This window comes from Anguilla anguilla, chromosome 5 (genome assembly GCF_013347855.1).
Source record: "Anguilla anguilla isolate fAngAng1 chromosome 5, fAngAng1.pri, whole genome shotgun sequence".
Taxonomy (NCBI): domain Eukaryota; kingdom Metazoa; phylum Chordata; class Actinopteri; order Anguilliformes; family Anguillidae; genus Anguilla; species Anguilla anguilla.
The window spans coordinates 43,512,253-43,538,863 of NC_049205.1; the positions used below are offsets into that span (position 1 = coordinate 43,512,253).

The 26,611-nt window shown below is 38.4% G+C and overlaps 1 protein-coding gene across 10 annotated transcripts in view; it reads right to left on the reverse strand.

Moving 5' to 3' along the window:
* The window catches only part of large2 (LARGE xylosyl- and glucuronyltransferase 2), a 161,441-nt gene that overhangs the window by 26,387 nt on the left and 108,443 nt on the right, over nucleotides 1-26,611 (reverse strand). For 8 of the 10 annotated variants that reach the window (XM_035419450.1, XM_035419449.1, XM_035419447.1 and 5 more), the window contains one exon: nucleotides 13,171-13,252. The gene's annotated coding sequence lies outside the window, so the exon portion shown is untranslated. Of the gene's footprint in view, nucleotides 1-3,109; nucleotides 3,620-13,170; nucleotides 13,253-26,611 lie in introns of those variants that run through there. The other 2 variants (XM_035419456.1, XM_035419455.1) reach the window with 1 other exon arrangement.

Here is a 26,611-nt window from a genome sequence, read left to right on the forward strand (position 1 = left end):
GAACAACCCTGACCTACTTAACCTCAAGGGAATTGTATACTGTCACTGTGGACTCCTGATCATAGTTGGCTGATAGCCTAGCCCTGAAATTAGCCCAAGCTCCACTGAAGCTTAGGAACTTTGTACCTTTTGCTCAGTGTGTCTACCAAATCTAAGGCAGTGCCTTTCTGTAATTACCAGAAAAGCCTAGTTGAGAAATACAGGTGTGGGGGAAGGTATTTTATGGACATTATATGAGCTATTTAGAAATGAACAAGGGAGTGAGCAAACCTACAGCTCTACTCAATGGCCTGAGCAATTCTCATAAAACCATGAAACACAATCTGAGTCCTATGGGTGATATTTTAACTCTTAATTGACTTAATAAATGTGCTGCTCTACACAGGCAGTAGCCACAAGCCATTATTTCAAAGCAAAAATTATTTAGAGAATAAACAATTACCTAGAAAAGCAGCCTTTCAGATTCATAATAACCTACTTAATTTTAAAAACTCCCATTGGTTGTTGATTTGAATTTTCATAGCATAATAAAATTGGCTGTAGCAACAAATTCAGCAGGACTCCAGTCAGCATTAATACACAAAGCACAGTGCCAACCAAAGGGATAATTGCAAGCAGAGCTCAATTCAAATGTTTCACCTATCAGACAGTTCAGGTAGCTTAAAATATGTGGGGATATTAAGCTAACGGGTCTTAATTTCATCAAGCTGTCTAAATAATTTACCATAATATATGTTTGTATTACATATTTAACTGAAACAGAAAAAGGCAAGTATTTACATCCCTCCAGTTATCGCATGATATTTCAGTATTTTTATGAGGGGTCGATGTGGGGCACCAATTTGGTCACAAGTCTCTAAGCAAAAATGCGCAATTTCCTGCACGTGTAGCATTCCACTATTTTACCTGTACATACTCGGTCTACCCACACTCACTACTTCAAATTCACTGTCTGCTGCATGCAATCCCAGGGCTTGGTCATGTTGTGTTCAGTCAACTGTGGTTGCGTATGATAATCTTTTGTTTATCAAAGAGCTTGTAAATTGGTGATGAATTCCACTGCAGCTTGACAATTGACCAGCAATGCAGATAGTTTGCCAAATGTAATAGTAGCGTGCTGCTGGGCCTTGTACTGTTTGCTTTCCTGATGCATCATTGCCATAGTTTGTCTGGAGGGTTTGTTGATATTAATAACACATATCTTTCCCAGTTTGGGCTTCCCTGTCAGGTCCCTAAATGCCTAATGCCAGGCTAATCTGTTTCTAATATAGATTAATAAAAATGTAGCATTTTTGTTTATTCATGTTTTTAAGTACCTTGTGATATACTCTGCCCTGGACTGGCACCCTATTGTGGCCAATGCATTCTGGGATGGGTTCTAGCCCCATACAACCCTGAAATGGGTAAGAAGGTATAGGTGATGGAAGGATGGATGGATGGATGAATGGACAGATGTTGCAAATGGTTACTGACTGGCTACATAGAACATGATTGTTTTTTTTTTTGCACCAAGAAACTATTCCACTTAATGGTAAATAAATATATTAAGGCCATTTCTGGTCTTTACATTCTGTGTTTAATGACATGGTATTTGCTTTTTTGCCTAAGATATCAATCTTGAGTCCGTGCACAGTGAGAGCTGGCACCATTCACTGACCTTATGAGCAGTAAGGTCTGTAGTTGCCTTAGTTGTTAGCTAGGGGGCAGTAATAAAGTCATAACTCTAGGAAGCCTGTCTGATTTAAGCCCACCCTACTACAGTGGCACACAATTCTTGTCCTGCTGCAGCCATCTATGAAAGTATGATGACATCGTTGTTGCTATATCTTTTAGGGGGAAAAGATAATATTCAGAGTATTGCATCAGCACAGTATTTAATAATTAAACAACATGTTTATCTACGTGCACTTTAACATTTTACTATTTAAAGAGGCTGTTCTGTTAAATATGATCAAGAGTTCACCTCATTCATTTATCATACACATACAATTACAGCTTGAAATTCTTCAGGAATAGTCAAATATAAATTCCAAGTATATCAATAGGGTTCCTGTCAGTGCTGATATAGAAGTTCTTGGTACACCAAACCAAATGTATTTGCTAAGTTTATCTATCTCATAGAGTCACACTCTGTCCCTTATATCCCACTTAAAAAATTCCTGTCAAATGAGGTAAGATCTGACAGGAACACCATTCAGAGGAAACCACCAACAAGACTGATTTCAAATCACAATCACAGGAACAAATCTTTCGAAGGAATTACATCTCTTAAGCGCTTGAGGGAGAAAAGCTAGAACTTGCTCAAGCAGTGCAAGTTTTTGTCTTTGACATGCTTGTCTAATTATCGCCTGGGTTATTTTTGATCTCACAGCTCCGTGATTGTCTAAAGCCTCGAGAGCCGTTTGATGCGGAAATATAAACTGCAGGTTTTGGCTTACAGTTTAAGAGCTCCATGTTGGAGCAGCAGCAGTATGGGCCCATTCAGCATTTCAACAAAATCAAACATTTTTAAGTTCAAAGGTTCTAAAATGTCCATCCATTGGGAACTGCGTCAACAACCTTAACTGCACCCTTGCAGTACAAAATAATCGATGCCGTATCTTTTGCTCTTGGAATGCAGAGATATCATTTGTAATACGAGGAGAAGTTGAACAAGCCAGGGATAACTGATGCAGAAAAAACACTGCTTTGGTCACAGTACATGACTCTCACCGCTTGTGTCAATGCGGGACTGAATTACTCTACATGCCTTTAATTCTGCTGCCCTACATAACGAGAAACCAAGGTCACACATACACAATACAAACTATTACCACACAACACCAGAGAAAAGGGGGAAATGGCAATTTCATGCATTACATGCACATACAAGTGTAGTTGACTGAGACTTGTACAAAAGAAAATGAATGAGCTATAGCAACAACAAATCGAGTTCAGAAAAAAAGCCGTTTTATGCCCTTATATTAATGGTAAATTCACCATCCCCATCTGTGACGTGTACTAAAGGTGAAAAGTTAACAACAAACAAAAAACCTTATAATTTCTGGTTTATAGATTTCCAGACAGATAAGATTATTCCCCCCCTGCCCCGATAATTGGTCTGCCCTACCTGCTCATTTCCTGTTTCCCTCCTCTCCTTTGTGTACAGCCGCAGGTCGACTTCAAACGCGTGTTCCGCCACGTTTGGCAACAAAATGGTCTTACGCGGTCACAAAATCAGCCCAGTTTCCCTCTGCCCTCTCTCATTTCCATTTCCCAAATCCTTTCAGTGCTAAAATATCTTTCCCCCTGCAAAAACCTTTAGCTTTAAAGGTTCCTCCACGGCTGTCCTCCAGTGACTTTCCCTCGACTGACAAGAAACTTCCAACTCCCTCTCAGTAAACACAACGGCTCAGTGCACACACCCCCTTCGCTGACTCTCCAATTTCACCATTTTTTTCTCCTTTCTCCTCTCCCCCCTCTGTTTCTTGTACATTCTACTTCATGTCTTCCAGCTATGGGCAGATGGTGGGTGGGGGGAGGTGGAGGGTGGAGGCGTGGGGTAAGGGTGCAATCTTGCAAATGATTATCCATCCATGACAAAAGACAGGAGCTGAACTTTGAGAGCAGGTCTCAGGAAAGAATGTGACCCGTCTCTGGAGCCTGCTGCAAGGTCAGACGGAGTCTGGTTTACTTTGCTGTGCTACAATGTGACCTCCTCTAGAAATGATTAACAGGGAATGTGCATTTTAATGAATAGGGGGGATGGGGTTAGAAAATAGATTGTAAATGTGAAATCAACGGTCACACATAGCATTTAAATAAGGATAAAGGACCAACTGTCTCTTTATAAGTGTAATGAATCTGGCTACTTAAGTAAGCAAAAAAGACCACCTATATAAAGGAGTCATTTTGAAAAGAAATTAAAAATATAAAGCAGTGTTCAAACAGAAATGAGAGTGATCAAGCAGGCTTAGTGACATTTTAGAGAGCATTTGCTTGAAATGTCAGAAAACATTGCTGGGCTTTAATCCTCCACACAAAATATGGCTTTATCTGGGAGAAACTGGAGTAGCTTCAAAACACAAAGCGAGCTGAAAACTGTAATCTTATTACCGTGTCCCACAATGCCACCTGTGTTTTACAGGAGTAAAAGGACAGAACAGTCGGAGGCTCACAAAAGGCATCCATCTCAGCTGTGCAGGCCAGAGCGGTGGGCTCTGACCACAACTGGTACAGAGGTGCAAATCACATGCTAGGGTAAACCAAAGTGAGCCGTCTCCCTAGACATACAGAAGATTAACACCCCTGCGTTTCATGTTAGAGGTCATTCCATTTTCCCCGCTGCTGCAAATCCGGGGAAATGTAAACTTGTAAAAAAAGGAAAGCAATGCAGCGACAACGAAACAAGATATCCTTTCACAAACAAAGACAAGGCAAGGATTGTGTGCCTTTGGTTTCCATGCCCACCTGTTCTTTCCACATAACCCTCCAGGCATTCCTGGAGAGACATTGATAATACTGCAAACATTCCAGAGCTGTGTTATGAACACTGTGGCATGGAACACCTGGAACTCAAAGCTTGGATCATGATCCCCCCTCCTCTACCTCTGGTTATTGGTGCACGGGGTCATGCAACATGTTTGCTGTGGTTTTTTGATATTGGTTATTGATCCATTCGCCTACATTTCTTCTGTCCCAGAACAGCTGTCTGGAAGCATTTTATGGGTAAGATAAGCCTTGGGGAATAGAAGCGGTAAGAACGAGTATTGGATCCTCACAGTCGGGGGGGATTTAATTTCCGTGAAACCTGTGGTGTGCAGGGAGCTCTGGGAATGAGGAGAAGCCATCCGCTGTGCTGTTCTGAGATCATCCTTGCGTGATGCACGCCTGTCCTATTTTGCCAAGGCCCCTTCCCGGATGCATGTGCATGCTGCTTACAGTTCTCACAGTGCTTTAGCCACTTACCCATTCCCTCAAGCTCGAGATGGCTCCGAGGAGTTTACATTAATCCTGCCATCATTAGCATCTCTGTGTCATTGTGCATTGTTAACATGTGGGACCGGACCAAAAGCAAGTGTGAGGAGTGTGAGCAAAAATCCAGTGACTCAGAAAGCATCACTCAAATCAGGATGAAAAATGAAACAGTCAACCCAGTTATCAACAAGGTTTACAATAGTTCCAATTTATGCTGCTGCACAGATTACACACAGATGCAATCAAGGCAGAGATTGCTTCCTCTGTTGCTGCAGGATGAGGAAGTAAACAATATCAGTAATGCTGATACTGATGATAGGAAGTCTCGCTATGCCTTATGGAGTGTTTAGGGGCTTCTAGAACACTCGGGAGAAAACCACATTCAAATCAGCCAAATGGCTGCTGAGCAATAGCTGATGCAAGAGAGGGGAAAACTTTCTAAAGTGTTTCAAATCCTCAAGCAGTGGGGATGCAGATGCCTGCTTGGCATGATGATAGCCCCATCAGGCCTTTCAGGACACAACTCGCATGAAACATGAGGTGACCACAAACAAACTGTAACTGCCTTGAGAAGGACAGGAACTCTGGACCTTAAAAGAAAACACACTGATGGGCTGAAATCGATATATAGCTTTGTGTGATTCGTAAAGGGATGCATGGTATGTAATTTATTTTTTGTACGCAAGTCCTTTTTTGATGTATTGTGAAATGTTATATAATCAATACAGTTCCTTAAAAACCCTAAGGCAGCTCAGGCCACACCAAGAAACATGGATGAGCCATATGAAAATGTATTTTGCTTTTCCACATACTCCTGTCTTCTGTCTCACACTGAGCAGTCAGGGTGTATGAGTGTCAGAGGACATCAGAGTTGGGAAAAGCTAGGTCTGAAGGACACAGCTGGGGCTTCTGGGAATATTCTAGTGCCAGTGATTATCCACTGACCAGGATCAACACAGAAATGTGAGTCTCTTAGTCTCTTGCGTAGTCGCAATATGATCCCCTGTAATTTCTTAAGCTAAGAGGAAATAATAGAGTCTGACAGCTTTTACCACTTGGTAAGATTTTTTGTGGAATGCTTGGGGATATAAAGTTCATTACAGTACTGGAAATAAGAGGCTCCATCTCCAGTGTCAAACAGTCGTGGTGCAGTCATGAAGAACTAATTCTCCCACTAATGTGGCACCACTGACTGTTTCAATTGTACATGTATATGTTTGGGAGAAAGACATATTTTTTCTTGATTTGTCTCTGTACTCCACATTTTTAGACTTGTAGTCATGCAATTCACATGTGGGTAAAGTGCGGAATCTCAAATGTTGCTAAAGTTTTATACATTTTGGTTTCACCATGTAGATATTACAGCACTTTTTATACAAATCAAAAGTTGAGGAGTACAGATAAATGAAAAATCAAGTATGTCTTTGTCCCATACATTATAGAGCTCCAATATCATAAGGAGGCATATATGAGACAGCATAACACATTCACTGGCATAATCTTATGAATAATTTTATAATTTGATACCAGCCTCAGGGGCTGTTCACATGACAAAAGAATATCTTACAACAGTGGGTATAACAAAAATTTCAGATTATGAACTAAACTTTGTAACTAGAGCCTGCTCCACCTACTGCCCCGTTCAGAGGATATTATATCTGTGGAAGACAGGTGAATATAGGGATTGGCTACCTGCAGGTTCTGTCCAGGTGGATTCAACTAAACAAGCTGCAACAGATCCCCCTGTGACTCACCCCGACAGGATATCTGAATAAACTCGGAATGGGTCCTTTCTATAGCTGTTGAAAAGGAGAGGCCAGCTTCATACTTCCTAAGGAAAAATACATTATTTGTCTCTGTCTGATCATTACACATAGCGTATCATGTCTCCAAGCCAGCGAATCTGACAAATTTGTTTGAATAAAATTACTTTGCATTCCTGCTCTGTAGATTAATTTGCATATGTATGCACTGCATCAACTCTCACAAGTAGCCTGGAGAACTCATTAAAGAGCAAAAGTCATGCATATACCAACGTTATATGTCATGCAGTATGTATCATTCCCATTAAACCATGTGATTCCATTGCTTTCGTTACCCAGGTTACGGGGTTGTTCAGGGTGTGAAAAGTGAAGCGATAGACGAGGGAAAATGTTGGGTGAAGACCCTGAAGGAAACTAAAGTCAATGTTGTAAAAGAGCGGAGAATTCAAGGGCTCGATTTTATAGAATCAACGTCACACGGTGCATGTGCTATGCTTCAAGAAATAATGACAACATAGCATCTTGAAGTTTTATTAAACAAAATAAACCAGGGAAGATCATAACAATGCCAATGATGCCATTTACAGCAATACAATTACTTGGTAGATCAACTGTTGTTCAAACTAAAAAGAATAAAAGAAAAAATATAGCTGCAAGCTGCAATGTTGGGGGCCAAACACCAAGTGTGAGCCTCAGAACAATAGCTGTAATGCGTTTCTTTCTGAGATTTCTGCAAAAAAATATAAACACAATTCTGCAACAATTTTGTTGCCTTCATACCACAGTTGTGTGGCTGGGGTGCACTGCATGCTGCAGTGGAAGAGGGAGACAAGCAGAGAGTGCAAGAGAGAGACAAGCAGAGAGTGCAAGGTCCAGTTGTTTGTTCCTCCCAGCCTGGCATATGCACAGATAATGTCCTAATGGTGCTGGAGAACCAGCCCATTTGCCCCTCTGGAGTAAAATGGGCTTTGCTGTTGCTGATTTATTATCCCACTGCCTGCTGCTGCTCATCCTTTCCTTTCTGCCTGCCCCGTTCTCACCCACAAGTGCCCATGTAATGGGAAGTAAAGCATGCTACCCCTAAATAAAACATATAGGAAGTCTTATGGATTACAACGGATATGTTCCCTGGGTTCAACCAGAGTTGGTTATACCACGCGGAACACTTAATGCGCGCAGTAACAGTCACTAATGCTGAATCCTGCTGGCACTTGATTACAGTCTTTGTGCATGCATTGTAGCTCTAGCCAGCATTTAGTCCAACTTAAGATGATGGTGATCATTGAGAACAATTCCCTTCCCCGGGTTAGTTTAAGATAGAGAAGTGAAGTTGTGGTAGTGATGCTATGAATAGTTTATTCAATAAAGCTTTGACACATTAATAATCAGGACCATAATATGAACCACTGCCCAACCAAGCTGTCCTGATGGAAAATTTATTTTATCAAATAGCCCTTATGGATTTTACATTTCTTCATGTTTACAAAATTGACCTCCATAAAATGTAAAAGCAAGTTACAGTTACATATTGCAGTTTTTGCAGTAATTTGTACAGTTACAGCATAAGATGCATGTTTCGAAATTAAATTGTTTCCAAGTTAACCAGCTTGCAGTTGGATTTAATGCCTTTTAAAAAAAAAAAAAAAACAGGTGATTCTGTTTACACAGAAGTAATCTGGGGAAGATAAGGGAAGCTGATGAGTGACCGAGGTAAAAGGCAGACTGTCTAGTTGAACTCTAGTTGAGTTCCATCACAAAAAAGTCATCGTTCAGCCATCATAGCAACTTGTACTTTGTCATGGCCTGCTGTGCTAAGTTGCCAAGTTTCCTTCGCAACTTAGCACAGCAACATGCTGTAGATCATGCGTGCAAATGGTGAGAGTTGGGCAAACAAAAAAATGCAATGTTTGCACCTAAATTGCAGTGTGCTGCTCAATCCTGACTGACACACTCCCGATAGTGGCTCTCCTCCCACTTTGGTGCACGGTGGCTGGTCATCAAATTACCAAACGGCCCCAGGCGTGTCAAAATCTATGATGAACATGCCGTTTCGCCAGAGCGATAGCTGGCAACATGTCATGCGCTGGCCACAAAATAGAGCCCCGAGAGTGGAGGGTTCCTATCAGCAGGCAGTGGGATTGGCTAGGCTCTTTGGATCAGTTGTGCTCATGGCTAATTTATGTTGTAGGCAGAAGCTGAATTGACTCAAGTTACTTCAGGGTATAATACACAGACAGATACACACATACACACGCGCGAAAGTAGTTCCAGAGTTGTACATACACTCATAAAACCTGAGTGCATATAAACAGAGCCACTGCATTTATACTTGCCCAAGGACCTGCCCCTTGTGAGCACATAAATTTCATTATAAGACATTAATCGTCTGCCCATAAATAATTGTGATTCTTTTTTATAACAAAACCCTTATGGGTGCAGGGATCAGGTTTCTGACCATAAAATGCTGGAACAGTTTCAGCAATTTAAGCATTTAGGTGACATTAAGAAAGATGCTGAAGAAAAGGGAAAAAGAAAATCTTCCTTGAGACTTTCACTTTGTCTAATTACTTGGCCCCTTTCTGGACAATGACTATGGGCATTCTATTCACTCTTAGGAGCACCAACAACTCCATTTGCAGGATTGAGATGATGGGTTTTATAAGCTGTGACTTTCAATTTTGAGTCCAGGGCCAGTTTGAACGTAAACATATACTGGACACGTTAAACCCACTAAAAAAAGGCATCAAGACTGACTTTTTCACTTAATTTTGTTTCTCAGGGCACTATGTTGAAGCAGTTTGGTATAGGACTATTTAAACTTTATCCTCTTGTCTTTTTTGAAAACAAAAAATAGTGGCAAGCAGGTGTTCAGCCAAAGGTTCTTTATTTTTGGGACCTTGGTGGACGGCCTCTCCTCTGTGAGGAAAGTTTGGAGAGACTCTGGAGCACTTGAAGCATCATCGATATAAGAAGTCGATAACACATTTGCACTCAGCTGCATGATTTTCACTTCATAGCAGAGTGTATTTTCAGTTCCATTTTATGATGATGGAGCTTGCAAATTGGTCTAACCAAATTAAACCCATTTACCAAACAGCTTATCGAACAAAAGTGTAACTGCATATTCTGAACCAAGGAAAGATATTCCGTTACATTAATCCATTTGCGTGGAGTGCATTGAAAAAAAATAGGTAATCAACACTTACAATCTATTTTTTGGACTGTCTAAGTATTTTAGCAAAATGCACAATGGTCACATATACCATTTTTCTCTCAAATGCATCGGGTCAATTGAACTATAAGTCACATGCTATTTATTTTTATAGATTAGAAGACTCACAAAGACATGAATACATACTTTTATTCCTGAGGATTAAAAATTACTGATCAACATGGGTATTCTAAGGCCTTGTTGCACACATAATCTATGTTTTAACCTTCACAAGAGAATATATTATTTAGAGTGTAAAACATTTTTCTCTGAAAAGGCAGATGACAGGAGTTATCTTGTCCTTAAAATAGGATTCTTAAAAGTATTTGTTCCACTGATTGTTTGGAAATGAAAAGAATTTTCCTTAAAAAAAAGTAAGGCTGATGTAAGTTTCAGGTATATATATATACACACACACACACACACACACACACACACACACACACACACACACATATATATAAATATATATATATATATAAGCTTTGTTCCAGTCCTAAAAAACCAATTCCAACCCTTAGGAATATATGTAATCAAGGAATAACATTTAAAGATTAAGCTTATTACTTTTCCCCCAAATGTTCATGCTCCTGGTTACATCAGCCACCACAGGGCTTTTACAAATTTAATGGGTAACCGTTTTTTTGTTTACTTAATCATAATCACTGACCTGACAATTGCTATTGTTTTACAACTAATTTAAGTTAAACAGCACACAGCCCAAACTGAGTTTAGCAGGGACAGAAGCTACTTGGGTTGTTTATTTGGGCTGAGAAGGAGCACACCATTGCTTGTACGCTGTAACTCTGTATCTGTCACTGAAAGAAACATCTAAATAGACAAAGAAACTTTACTTTTACTCCCATCAAGAAAAAGACTACTTATTTTATCATTACGTTATCATCATCTTTTCATCATCGGCCAATTCATCTATATTTTGTAGAAAGTGTCACTGAGAAAGGCACTTTACTCCATGAAAACATGGGATTCTGCTCATTATGCAGTCAGTTTCTCAGATTTATTACAGCCACATTCAGTCTCAGTGGAACCAAAGTAGTCAAGCTGTAATACTGTTTTGTGTAGTGTTGGTATAAACGGAGAGGGAAACAGTAGGAATCAACAGGCATGATGTTTCATAATAATAACCTCTGTTTCACAAGAAGGTGCATGTTTGCATGAGTTGCAGTTCAAGGGTTTATAGCTGGATCAAAGGCTTTAAGGATTTATGTTTATATGAAAAACACAAAGAAAAGGGGATATTTTCAATAATAAAAAGAGTTTCTGAACGAATTTCTGCAGAACTCATACTACTGAGTAAAAAGAGAGAAAAAAAGTCTACCATTAACTTAAATTTGCCTGTCAGGGTAAAGGACAAAGAGCTTTGTGGTGTGCCCATTTCCCTTTACTCTGTGACAGAGATAATCATTTCTACTTCACTGCATGTCCTGGAGTGAGACAAAATCTTAACGCTTAGAAAGAGAGAAGGTTTTTCATGGAGGCGACGGCACCATAATTAGGAGATTCTTCCAGGGGGTTCTTTCTTCTGTTAACTGAATTAGGGAACACATAAATGTGTGTCACAAAGCACTGTAGGGCCAAGCGATTCGACAAATTGTGTGCTGCTTCTCCCTGTAACATTCATCCTGACTGCTGTATGCCAGTACTTGGGCTGAAATTGAACTAATCAATGAACAATGTCTGTGGGAACTGAACAGCATAAACATGTGGAAAATTAAGACTTGACATTTTCAGTGATAATCATATGACTAAATAATAGCTAAGTTGGTTGTGACAGTCAACATATTTCTTCCGATGATTTAGCTCTATTTAGCTCTTCTAGTTGAGAACACTGCGGTAGATTTCTGTGTTGACATGTCTCAGCTTGGACTTGATCCTTCAAAATGTGCAGCACAACACTGCCTGAGCTCCAGGTTTTGACGTCGTCTTACGCTCAGAGACATGATTTATTTAAAATGACCATAATGAGCTACTCTTCCCTCCACTGCAGGTTCTCAATTCTCCGTTTGGCAGTCTGAACTGTCAGTGGTTCAAAGGTGTTCTCATCCCTACAGGCAAAATAATTTGTTGTTTATGTCCCTGACATCCTTTGCCCTCTTCATTTGCAGGTCATGGGACTGGAAAGAAAAAGAGGATTGTGGGAACGACTCTTCCCCACGGGTCAACGCTATAATAGAATAGCTGGATCCTCTGGCAAAAAAATGAACAGGGAGAACCTGTTCCCTGTGCTGAAATTTCTCATTTTACTCCACATTCCTTTCATCAACCTTTCTCTCTCTGTCTCTCTCTGGAGGAAGCGCAGCATGTTCTTTTGTCTGCTTTACCAACCTCACACACAGCAAGTTATCATCGGTTAGCTTAACGATAAAAAGAGCACAGAGGAGTGATTTGCTCCTACGTTTTAATCAACAACATCGTTTAAGAATCTCTTACAACACACCGCCAGGTTCCACCAATTCAATGTCATTGCCTTTGTGTAAAAAGAACCGCTTCTGGTATTTTCCTACCATTTTGATGCCAAAAATAACACAACATGTGAATATTCACCGAGGGCAGCCCTATAGTATGTAATGATCACCTATACTTGTATACACACTGTGCATGTTCAAAAGACGCAGATCTCTTAAGGGTTTGAGCCTCTCTAGAATGTAAGAAAGTGCTGTAAGAGGATTACCAATAACAGGATATTCAGAAACTCAGACGTGCATGGTTAACTGAGGACTTTAACATGATTATCAAGGGAGACTGAACGCACTGCATGTTCAAGTTTTATTTGTGTGCATGTGAGAAACAGAGAGATGTCCAAATCAGCAGATTTGATATTCCATTTGTTTCACTGTGTATTTATCTAATCAACAGTTTCATTTACACAAAATGTTTTTAGTATTGTTTTGTCGGTATTGCTTCATCTCCATTGGAGAAGTTAGTGCATTAAAGACATGAAAATACATAAATAATGTGCAAATAATGTGCAGTAAAGTTTACAGTTCAGCATATTAATGGAAATGGGAAGTAGAATTTTTCTCTTATTAAATATGTTTGCTCGTAGGGTAGGATACAAACAGTGAATCGTGAAAATAATGCTTCCATTGCTGTGTAAATGCATACATGCATGCTTTGAAGTACAATTACCTGAGCATTCCAATGATGACAATGTTATTTATGGGATGATAATACACTTAATATCCACCCAGTACAGCACGAAATACTGTGGATACTCACCAGGGTTCTTCCTGAAAATTTTCCACGAGTATTCTGGGGAACTGCAGTGAAGTTCGGATTTCTCAGACACTCTCTTCTCAGTCTATTAAGGACAGACAAAAAAGATAGTTAACTAACCTGCTTATTTTTAAACTTCTAAACAACTTCTAAACAAGGAAGAGGGGATGCCGGGTGGCTCATCTTGAGGCACTGTTCTAGGACATGGATGGGCCGCAGGCTTGGGTTTGGAATCCAGATGGTGCTGGTGCTAGGAGGTGCACAATTGGCCTAATGTCCCTCAGGGAAGGGAGGGTTTCATTTGGCAGCTGGTCAGTCTGGCACCAACAAGATCGCTTATTTAAGCCGCACATGAAGCATCGTCCTCCATTCTCACATCTGTGCAAGACCGTAACAAGAAGCTAAAATCATGTGTTTCCGAGGAGACCACCAATACTTTAGAATGAGTACTGGTCATAAATACTGTCAGAATTGCAAACAAATCTATCATTTTCTTGGTCCTGGTTTCTTTTCTCTATTCTTTATTAGTATGTTTTGCTTTTGTACTTTTTATTGGTTTCTTTCACATGTTGACACTATTTTAAAACATTACCTCCACCAATCAATAGTTCAATGTCCAGGGCCTTGGGACACACCCAGCAATGGCCAATATGGTCACACAACATTGCTTTTGGAAAAATATTTTTACAGGTTTGCTTATTTAAGTTCATGTTCAGCACATTTGCTTGCAATGCCAAGGCATTTGCAAGCTACTTTTCACTGGCCTAGGCAATAAGCCACACCCATAATGATTAAGATCAAGATAATTTTTCATGTTAATGTTAAGCAGCACATTCAAGTCATCCATGTCATACATGACACAAACTACTGGTCAGGGGTCTAGGCCCCCCTTATATACCCAGGCATGTCCCAATTCAATAAACAGTACTATTACCCTTGCAATAATCAATTTTATTTTATGTATATATACATTTGAAACTTTTCTTGAGCATTGTCTGTGAATGTACTCTTGACTGTAGCGCACAGACTTTCAGCTTTAAAGCTTTTCATGTTTCCTTTTATTGTATCATTTTAAAGTGACATTATACAAGCTAAGCCAAACCGGCAGTTTGTTTAAACTCGAACAGACTATGACGCATGAAAGGATTTCATCTGAAAAGGTGCTTCTCAGTCAAACACTTAGATCTTGAGCCCAGCTGGTAATTAAACATGACCTTTTGAAAAATCCATTAGTGAGAAAAAAAATCCTAAAAAGCCAAACTAACTACTGTATATTCACAGGGAATCCATAGAGGCACCATGAGAGGAAGGCTTCCACAGGCATATAATTCACAGGGGGTTTCTGAGGACCAGCAGACACTCAGTTATTAGAACACACACCCTAAAATGTTCCTACAAACACTCTGTGGTAGGTAATATTGAGTGAACACAGCACTGGGCTCTATTCTCCACTGTGTGTGTAGGCGGGGGTGCTGTAGGGACTTACAGGGAACTATTCCTGCAAGTCCCCAAAACACAATGGAAGCAGAAAGCATTAAACAGCGGGGAAAGAGGGCTTCTGTGATGGCTTTTCATCCTAATCTAATGCTTCTCTGAAAGGGCTTGTGTTCTCGGCTATTATGCGACGGCTGATCAATTAAAGCCACAAGTCCAATGGTGGATTTTTACAAGGGTGCCCAACAATAGACATCCAGCAATGCTTTTCAGATTCACATGTAAGTAATTATTTCAACCGGAAGGGAGACTGTCAGAATTCCACTGTTATTATAGACTTATTTATTTAAAAACTCAGCATGTGAACATAAAGACTGACCTCAAAAAGTCACTAACTAACAAAAACATTGTTTTATCTCCAAGTATAAGAGTAATTATCTTGTTAATGTCTCTGCCACTTTACATACAAAGTTCCAACAGTGCAATCACAAACTTCATTGATTGATTTTTGGCCCTTACATTCCATCTTACACAACTTCCATCTTGTAAAAGCCACAGTAATGTCCCTTTTTAATTTTAATGCACATGAACAGTAAGCACTTTGGTAGCCATATAACTTTTCATTGTTTACTTGTTGTGAATGACATGTCTTATGATTATACATTACATTTTTAATGACTCACCTATCTCTGAACTCAGGGAATCAGCTACACTTCAGGGCTTCAGGGATTTGAGACAGTTAATGGTACTTTCATATTTGAAATTCCACTTACAGTCTATTGCGATTATATTTATTACCTATATAAAGGTCTGAAACAAGGAGAATATATTTGCTTGCTTTAAAATTGGTTAAAATCTATTTTTAAATCAGTTCCAGCCACTGACATACATGCCACACAGAGTGTAGCAGAATCACGGGCAAGTGAAAATTCAATTTAGCAGACAGAATTCTGAAAACCACCACAGAAAATAATGTGGCTAGATAGCCAGCTCTGGAGAAACTGTATATATGATCTTTTTCTTGGATGTTTTTAGGGTGTTGGATGAAAAACAGAATTAATTTACAAAGTCACCTCCTCAAGAGACGTATGGTAACTGAATGCCATTCAAATAATCAGATAAACCTTTCAGGTACTAGCACTAGCATATATACTCAGATGTGATGCATCATGCATCCTGTGAAAATGTTTGTGACATATGCTACATACTGACAGCACCATAGAAATCATACCATTGTCAAAGTCATAAAGAAAAAATCTAACAAGAAAGCATGGGGACTGAAATTTCCAGGTATTACAGAGGAACAAAATATATAATAAATATGTATCACCTTAATATGCATGTTAAACCTACCATACTGCATGCAGACTAGCCATCAACAGTGATCTATGGGTCCATTCAAAAAATATTGGAAATACTGAACTATCTGAACTGGAACCTTATGGTTAAGTCTCTTGATTGTGAGAGGTCTAGTACAAGGGTCATACCTGCTCTGATCTCTAATAGAGTATGAACCATGTATGCACGTAAACCCCATTAGATTACATTACAGGCATTTATCCAGACGTCTTTGTCCAAAGTGACTACATAGCATTTACATTGCATCCATTTATACAGCTGGATATACACTGAAGCAATGCAGGCTAAGTACCTTGCTGAAGAGTACAACAACAGTACTCATTTTACTGCACCACTGCCCCAATGGTTTGTTTGAGAAAAAAAAACGCTTTGGATCTGAGGTTCTGGAAAAAAAAGCAACTTGGCTCTTTCCTCTATTCTTTTGGTAGAATAAAGCCATTTCATTACTTCTTGCTTAGTTTTTACTGACCCATGATTATGTGGATAATTCAGTTGGTAAGTGAATGGCATTAGTGTGTGTATTTTTGTACTAACCCCTGTTTTAAATTAGCACTCACTGTATGTAACCCAGTGATTTACACAGACGTTTGCACAGTTTTTACTTTTTACATTTTTGCGAAAGATTAAGTAGCTTGTAGCTGGACTGTTCTTCTGCCTTCCTCTGAAGAGTAATATAACTGCAGTACATTTTTGTGCATGCATAGGGATGAATTGAGCAAATAGTGGAGCCATCCATTGTATTAAATCCTAATTAAACTTTGGGAATTGGCTTGAACAAAAAACAAGCATGCACAGAGCTCCATGACCCTTGAGGAATGTACCCTCCCCCGCCCCATTCAGTGGTGATTTACACTTCTCAGCAGGTAATTGTTGCGGTAATTGTTATTTATTTACCTGTCTCTGGCAGCCCCGCCCTGTTTAGGCGCAATGTCAGCGGGTGGCCTGGAGCAAGGTGATTGATGAACCCCCTGTTTTCACCCAAATTTCTCACTGCCTCTGCATAGAGCACCTTTAAATTTCTACATTATCTCTCATTTTACCATCCCTACTCACATTTGTTCAGTTTGCTGTTTTGTCAACAAGAGAAATCTTTATGAAAAGGTCACAACACGTGTAAAAAGAGAAGAAAAAACACAGTTATGTAAGTCCTCAAAAGCTATTTATAATCTACTGAGACATAAGCAAACAAATGAATATAATACCATTTCGTGAAGTCTTAAAGATCACTGGAGCACTACAATCCTTTCTCTGCTTGAAGCCCCAATGGGCAAACAGCTGGCTGGTGGCACATGTATATCCCTGTGCAGAGGAGCATAGCACATGCTAACTCTCCATCTTGAGTGCAGTGACAAGACCGCCAATAGACGCAAGACTGCTCTTGCACCAATAGGCGCAAGTCCTGCATCATTTTTCCAAGGTTTTTCCCATCGTGTCTGGCCTAAACACTAACTTGTTTTAATGGAGGAATTTGGCAGAATCTCAGATTGTCCTGTGTTCCAAAACGGGGTGATTTTTAGATATATATACATAGAGATATAGCTGTAGTACACACTTTTACTTTCCGTGCATAAGATACATGATATGCAAAGTGAGAATGTGGATGGATAATCTCCATAGGTGCAGACAGAGGTCCCAGTCCAATGCAGGGAGGACTAATTAGCAGAATAATTGTAATGGAATTATAAATTGGCCTCCCATCAGTGTATGCACAAATGTGTTCCTTCATTTAAGGTGCATTCGTTTCGCTGGCCAATGGTGGCATCAGTAGGTGACCTAGTTTTCCCCCTCTCCCGCGCCTTAATTAGCTGTCGGCACTTCTCCGGAGAGTTACGCTGATCTAATAATGAAATAAACTACAGTGATGCTTGACTAAATAGCTACAGATTCACACAAATGGCTCTCCTTTCAGGTAGAATGATCACATTAGCAGATAAGAGGGGGATCTCCGCAATGGCCAGGGTGATTGGGATGTTAAAGGATCTTCTCTCGCCTCATTACTCTTCCCCACTGTGGCTGTTACTGCCACTCTAGCGACTTTGTTACTGCTGGTGAAGCAGGAATGCGATACTTAACTTCCATTTTTACTCCATAATATTCTCCGTAGGAATGTGTTCTGCTATGCATTTTAACATGTGATGCTTAACTCTCACCCTCCAGATAGCTTGTATTTGGTGTAGAAACTGTTATTTGCTGGAATGGAACCGGGAAAGACTCACTGAAGTGGAAATTATTTTTTCATTTAAACATTTGCTTTACAAACAAAAAACAAGCACATTTTTTTCTTGTGAACTATATTCTGCTGACAGTGCATTTCATAATATATTCAGGCAATCAATCAACAATAAATATTAGCTGGAATTAGCATAATGTGATGGAAGTGAAGAATAGATAAAAAGGTGAAATATAACTATGATAGGGTATATCTATATTGAGATCCACTCAAATTTGCATTAGATCTTCCTAGTATTATTATAGGTTGAAGGTGGTGTATTCATATATGGGTATGAGGCAATACAGAAACATCCTCCTGGTGTTGGCTAGGTGCATTCAATGAAGCACATTTTTTGCTAACGCAGGTCACATGAATTGGCATTAACTAGTGTAGTTGTTAACATGAATTCATTATGTACAAATACATTAATTAAAGTAATAATTACGAAGATTTTTATTAAAATAAATGTCTGTTAAGTCACTATCTATCGCTGAATTAGGTAACACAATGGTGATTGTGCCTATTATTATATTAATTTATATTATTATTATTATTATTATTATTATTATAATCTATGATTAAAGAACTGGGTGTCTGTGGCGACATTCCTGGGAAAAAATCACAAGCGGCGCATAGATAGTGACGTGTTTTCCATCACCCATCAGTGGTTGGTCCGCCAGAGAGGGTAGGCGGAGCTAACGCAACAGGCTTGCTCTTCACCTCACTTGTGTGTGAGCGGCGTACTGTTTTTTCCGGTGTCTGCTAGCGTTAAAGGTGGGGGGGTTATGGAACCCTAATGCGTTTTTTGTGTAACATGAGAGGTCATATTATTTGTTGATGTCGATTTCATATTACATTTGATGACAATGTAATGTTACTAAATTGCATAGCTATTTGCACAGCTAACGCTAGCTACCGGACCATGTCAATAAAGGCAACATTAGTTTAGAAAACGTTGCGCACAGTATCAATCTCTCATATCAGGTAACGTTGCCTTAGCTAGCTAGCTAATGTAATTAACACAATCCAATGTCAGCTAACAATTAGAAAAAATGCTAGCTAACGCCAACGACAGGTACCGACCTCACAAACCGTCTGATTTCAGTGAAAAGATGTCAAGCCGGAGAAAACTAAATAAAAAAATACGGCAGTATGGATTAGCGTTGTTATTATTTTATTACGCTTCCTCATGTTCCCTCAGCCTTGATGCCCTTTTTTGATGAAATATCCTTTGTTTTTGTTTTATTCTTCTTATTCTGATTGCTAATTTAACGCCCAGCTCAGCTTTATTCTCGCACAGTTTAGCTAGCAAAACCAGAAACAACAAGGCAGCTGTTTCAAAAATATCACACAACAATCATTCACGATGATGATGCACGAGATACATAATTGCACGAGCCACAGCGAATCCCGCGAATTCTTCTCTGCAGTGTAAAGATGTTCATACCGAGCAAAAGGAAGATAAAGAACATTTGTGGAAATTGATCATCACTAATTCTACCCCAGGTCTGCTACAGCATTTTAACCCAGCTCGGCAGTGTAAAGACAGCTTAAGTTAGCCTAATGTTAGACAATGAATGAGTATGACATAACGTTACTTGTATAACAACCATTTTTTATTCAGTAAATAATAAGTGTAATAGTTGGCGTGGCCCAGGTGCCAACTGACTGACGTCACACAGGCGACACTGGTTGGATCCGGTTGAATCTATGGGAAGTGAGGTCCAAAAACACACCTGCAATTACCGATTTTCACCATTGGTACCGCCAAAGAGAACGAAACGGAAATCTTTGTGATTGTAACTTTAAGCATGAAATTTAGTAAATAGTTAACAAATACATGAACTAATGTATTAGTTACATTTTTATTTATACATGAGCAAAACATAGGATAGACGTATAGTTAGTTAATTAACAAATACATTAACTGTTTTAAAAAAAAAATCTAAATAAGAATTGCCATTTAATTTAATTGAACTAATGAAATACAAATACATTAACAAAACTGTACAGACTCACTTTTCAATAGTTAGTAGTTAACTACATTAGTTAATGCCGATTCATGTGACCTTATTGTAAAGAGTTACCCATTTTTCATCAGTCTTCTGAATTCTTCCAATACCACTGCTTCTACACGATGCATGGAACATCATGCAAAGCTTTATGTCTCCCATATTTTCTAGGCTCACAGGGAGCATGTGAAGAAATATGCTAATCTCTTCCTCAGGACTCTCAGTAAATTGATTGTGCTCCTCCATTTCACAGAATAGTTTAATTTTGAGTCATAGAAAACACAGGATTATGCAGGCGGCATGAATTCAATTGTAAGATTCAGAGAGCAAACCTCACACTGTGTTCCATAAAATGTGTAATTTAATCTAATTTAAAATGAACATTATGATAATTTACAGACAGCTAAATCAGTTTTACATGCACATCAGAATTACGTATTAGATGCTGGGGATAAATCTGATAACAAAACATTTGTTCTACAAGCAATGCATTTGTTCCATTTGTTTTTATTTGATGAAACTGTGCTCCATTTAACACACGCTTAAAGTCATATTGGTGATAAAACATCTTTTATCTGGCAAGAAGATACTTTGGATGGATTAAATATTTATTGTTGTTGGTTTTCATGTAAATGTTCTGGTGAAATCTTTTTCAGTTACGGTGCCAACTGGATGAGAGCAATTTGAAATATGAACAGAGGGAGCACATTTACAGGGCAGTAAATCAACAAAAAAACAGTGCTATTTACTGTAATCAAGGTATTTCGCCTTTCTGCAATCTGGTGTCTCAGGAATTTATGTAGTCTCAAAGGGTTACTTCCATCAGTGCATATTAAGTCAAGCCCTCCTTTAATTACCTGCCAACTATCTCGCTCTCTCCTTCTCTCTTTGTCTTCAAGCACTTTTTGTGTTAAACTGTGCTTTACAATAACTTGGTTGAACCTTACCTCAAAGAACGAGGTCTAAAAAGGAAGCTCATCCCCAACACTACTACAGCTACCCAGGGATATTTTGAGACCAGGTCACCAGTCATTTGGGTTAACACATAAATCATAATCATAAGTTAAACGTAATAAGAAATTAAAATGTTCTTTAGCATAAGGTCTGCACCCTGAAGCTGAAAGCACACAGTATAGCTTTAGCTTTGATTTCACCATTATAATAGCTATGAGATACAAGTGCAATATGATGGAACAACTCAGATGATTCCATAATGTAACAGGTGCTTGCAGGCTAATATAATTGCTCTATTATCATATCACTCAAATGTTGAATCCCAGCTTAGGACATTTTCTCCAGAGTCACGGTGAGTTTCAAGCTTCGTGGATCTGAGCCTACAGGAAAGACTGGCAAAGTGAAAAAAAACCATGGACAATATAATGTTCCAGCCTCATTCTACCAAAATGCATCCTATAGAACCCAAACAACAAAGCCACAGGGTGTTCAGGAGGAAGAATGACACACTAAAAAGAAGACTCAGAGTACCAAAAAAAGTAGACTGGACAGAAACAAGAGCCAAGGATCTTACTCAGCTGCAGTGAGAACAACGGTGTGTATTTTTGTTTATCCACGGAGATCTAACAGTAGAAATGCCAGAAGTACAAGTACACTGACATAGCCTTATGATTTGATAATAAAGATTGCTGGTTTTTTATAACAAACTTCCTGTAGTTTTAAATATTAAAACAAATAGCAAAGTAAAAACAAACAGCAAGCCTACATAATCAAATAATAAAATGACCAAATAATAAAATCACAGCCATGATGTACTAGTGAAGTAAGTTATGAGTTTGAGATTTTAAATATATATATATGTATCATAATAACTTCAATTGTTTTCTGTTTACTAAAAGATGTAACATAACAAGATACAGAATAATAACTTGTCAGTTATTGACAAAAAATGTAACCTGTCTCGCATTATCAAATAACATTACAAAAGTTATACAGAACATATGTTAATTATAAAGACCTGAAATGAGAAAATGAAACAAGAAAATAGCTAGATAGAAGAATAACTAATACACTACTGAGCTAATATTGACCAGACTGTGAGTTTAAAGAAACTGAGAGGTGATACACACTGTATTATATAAGACTCAGCATCAGTAAGCGAACTCTTAAAAGAGAACTTATAGAATTGTTCATGAATAAAAGATTGCATAAATGTGTTGAACAGTGCATTAAAATGCATATTTTTCTGTACTACTCCAGAAGGAACCACTGGTTTGGTTTCATTATATTGTTCCCACAGAAATGTGCTGATTTTAAATTAACCCAAGGTTCAGTTAAAGAGGGAGAGGTATTTTTCCAGTTTTTAATCTGTGGAATAATCTGTGGACATTTTTCTGTTTAATGTTCACATTGTTCACACAGTGATAATAGCAGAGATTAGACACTTTTAGAAAATGCATAATACAGTACTCCCAGGTTCGTACCCTGTTCAGGTGACCTGTCAGTCCACAAATCGCCTAAGGTTTTACTCTATATTTGTTCTAGATTTCAGATGTCTCTACAAATTAAAAGTATTCTCCTACATTCCCGACTCAATCTAATTGTATGGCCAAACATGCAGCTCCTGCCAGCAAAACTTATGAAACATAAATTAACTGTTTCACTCATGTCATTTTCTAATTAGGCAGCAATCACACAGTCACGTTGCTCTTCATTTAAGCTCAGACACAAGCTGTGCTTCTTATTTTTCTATAACTAATGGTCTGCCGAACAAGCACTTTTGCAGGTTCATGAGACATTTTGAAAATGTAGACAGTACTTTACTTTGGTTAATTATTATAATTATAAGGCTGTCAAATGATTCAAGCAGGCAGCATTTTATGTCAGCAGAAATGATCTTTTTTAGCTGCCATATTGGAAAGAAGATGCTGGTTTCCTGCTTACTTGAGACCCTGGATTTGCAAGAGAACATAAAAATACCCTTTTATTAGTTCACTAGCTCAAATCATTTCATGCTATTGTTTGTACAAAAAGGGTTTGTAGAAAGAGTTGCTTCATTATTGGCTAGACCGCAACAGCAGGGCCAGCCCTACAAACGTGTGTGTTAGGTCCAGCCATATACTAGGTTTTAACCTGGTCTTGTTATATGTATAGTAGCTTTTCAATAAGAAATATTTGCCCAACAGATCACCTCATCTCTACATACAGGTTATTCCAATCCCTGTAATGCTGCATGAACACACACACACCTTCACATACACACAATCTATGTGGATTACAGCCAGCTACAGAATGAGTACCTTGACCTGATGCTCACTCAGTAGCCTCACTGTAAAACACCTTAAGCTAAACCAGGGAAGTGATGACCATTCATTATTTCTATAGACTTCTACAGTAGTTATACTGTCCATAAAACATGTACTGTTGATCAATATTTTCAATAAGACATTTTTTTTGCCCTGATGACAGACCCTATTATTTCCAAATACAAGGGAAAATCTGAGAAAATCTCAATGAATAAAATAACAGAGAAGGATTATACTGAATTGTTGCAAAGACAGGTTTAAAAAATGAATACGGATATGCACTAAATAAGCCGCTTTGGGAACGAGGAATCCATAATAGAAACAATGCAAATCTGAAACAAACTCGTAACAGCCAAAGCTTCTGCTGTCCTGTTTTTGAAAACACACACTAATCATTGGAACACCAAGGATTTCCCATTCTTTGATACAGACATTTTGCCATCACCAGCCCTCACTCGATGCTCCAAACACAAGCCATTCATAACAAGCTGGATTCTGAGGAGTTATACAGGGTTCCCACACAAAAGCCAAATTAAATGGTGTTTCCCATCAAAAGTGAATTTCGTCGATACCTCCAAAATATGTGTTTAAGTAAACATATGGCTTCACCTGGAAAAAACAACATCTGGCAGTTTGTTTTTATTTATTGCTATTATTTTATTATTGTTATGATTACTTTTTTGGTTTAACATGGATAACCTACTAGGCTTGGGGAACCACAACTGATTGATTTTCCCATTACAAAAAATATGATGCAATTACTGAAAGCACACTGGTTCAAATGTGTAACGATATGCGACTAAATTGTACAATTGAAGACATTTAACTGAGAATGGGGATATGTGTTTCTGAAAAAGTTTTGATGTATAGCAAACAATGTGATAGGGCTGGTATGAGCGTTATATTTTCAATGGTTATTTGAGTATTAATACTAAATAATGGGGAAAAAATGGAGGCAAAAAAGTTATTGCAATATTATTCAAACTCGGAGGCACTGTGTCAGATTGAGCATATTCACGGCATATCATGATGAGTTTGGAGAGCTGCGCTGAGAACTCAAGGTCATTGAGAATTCTTCAGTTCAACTAAAATGCCACCCCTAGTTTGTCAAAGAAATAACATAAATTAGGAATAAGAGTAAGCATCTAGATGGTTTCCGGAGGGGCTGCAATTGCTTTCTACATGGCATTCAAATGGACAGAACAAATCTTCGTAAAGCTTCAGAGAAACTGATAAACTGGAGGGAAAACCAGAGGGGAATTTCCAGGGCCCTTTTGCAATTTTTTTTTCTTCAAGTTCAGTTGGATTCAGCCTGCAGTAGACTAAAGTAATAAAAATAATATAACAGTGATACTTTACTCTGCATGTAGTACTACTGCAATACTACACTAGAAGTCGTGTGATCCTACTACTGTGTGATCCTTTATTTCAGATAACACACCATTATGTAACCACTCAAATAAAGTGACAAATAAAACAATACTGCCCAAGTCTTTTTGGTTGACTATGTGACCGCCAGTGACGAGAAATCGGTAATAATACTTAATATGTAATAACTTTGCTCTGGTATTGTGTAGACACCTACTTTAAATTGCACTGTGAAGCTAAGCCCTGTAGCTACAAGAAGAACCTACCGTGTTTATAAAGCTATCGAACACTTCCATATTGACAAGCCAATTGGAGTTTTTCTTTGATGCAACTAGTCACATACAATGCAAGGGGATAGGCTATGGCCAGCGCCTTTCATCTCTCAAAGGTGATCTACGGCAATCTATACTGAAGGCTTTGGCACAAAAAACATTGCTAGAAAACATACCACCACATACGTACAGGATTCAGGAATCTGGAGGTGTTGACACAAAGTGCACAATCCAGGCATTTTTCCTTTCTATTCTATAAACATTTTTTAATTTATATTTAATTATTCCCAGCAGGAGTTGGAAGCAATTTCAAAGAGCCATGGTAGCCGCAGAATCTGAGAAAGTTTTATTGCTGTTAAAGAAATGGTTTATCAAGACCAATGGTGTGCAAGTACATTTATTTACTTACAATTTGTGAAATGAAAATGAAAATCTATGGCTGTTTCAGTAAGGAAAATTTCATATATTTTGTTGCAGTGATAAAAACCTACCCTTTCGTGTGCATCTGGAGACACCATGGGATTTTTATAGATATGAATAAGAAAAAGGTGCTAAGCACAATCTTCATGAAAAGTATTGAACAATATTGTCTAGAAAAAAAAGAAAGTGCTTGTGTGAAGTCCGAGCTCGACAAGACTAGAGAAAAACTTTCAGCTACATGCTTCTAGTTTTTTTTTTTTTTTTTTTTTACGAGAAAATTGCGACTAGATTAAACTTTGAAGATAAGATATTTTGGTCATTTTCAAATCTTTCACTTTGTTACATAAGATCAGTGTTTATGTATAGTGTTTGCAGATGAATTTGATTCACAAATGTGCCATACAAAAGATTCCATAATGTACTTTGCATTCTTGATGGTATGAATGTTGGATGAATGTCAGTGTACACATTGCACAGTCATGGTCGTTGCTTTGGTGTGCTGTTGTTTTCATGTACACAGCAGAAAAAAGGTTACCCTTTAAATATTTTATGACAAAACTATTTACATAGAGTCTCCATGCACTCTGTTGTCTGCTTCTTTCTACAGTATATTTCAACTGATCTGCATTATACAGCTAAGAAACAAAAAAGGCTGTAAGTTCTGTAATTGCAATCATACCACATAGGTTATACCATAAAAAGTGTGGAGTGCTCAATACATTATGATATTGAAAAACAGCTGCAAAATATATTATGGGAGCAAATGTGTTTTAACAATATTATTACTGCATTTCCCGTGATTTTTCCCCAATTACACTAACAGCGTTTATGGAAGAAATAAAAATCACAGCATGCTTGGTGTCACCTACAGTCAAAAAAACAAAAGCAATCAAATCTGAATTACTATGACTGCCGCAAGTGCCATTACAATTAGCCCCTAAACAGTAGTATCCCCATTGTATCACGGTATACAAAACTACTGATCAAACTGTTTCTGGAACAGCCATCTTGGTTGGCTCCATATAAAGCCAAAGAAAGGGGCCCTATTTTCCTGTTTCTTCATAATAAGATGCTTGCATGTGTATGTATCTAGTGTGAAAAATGACA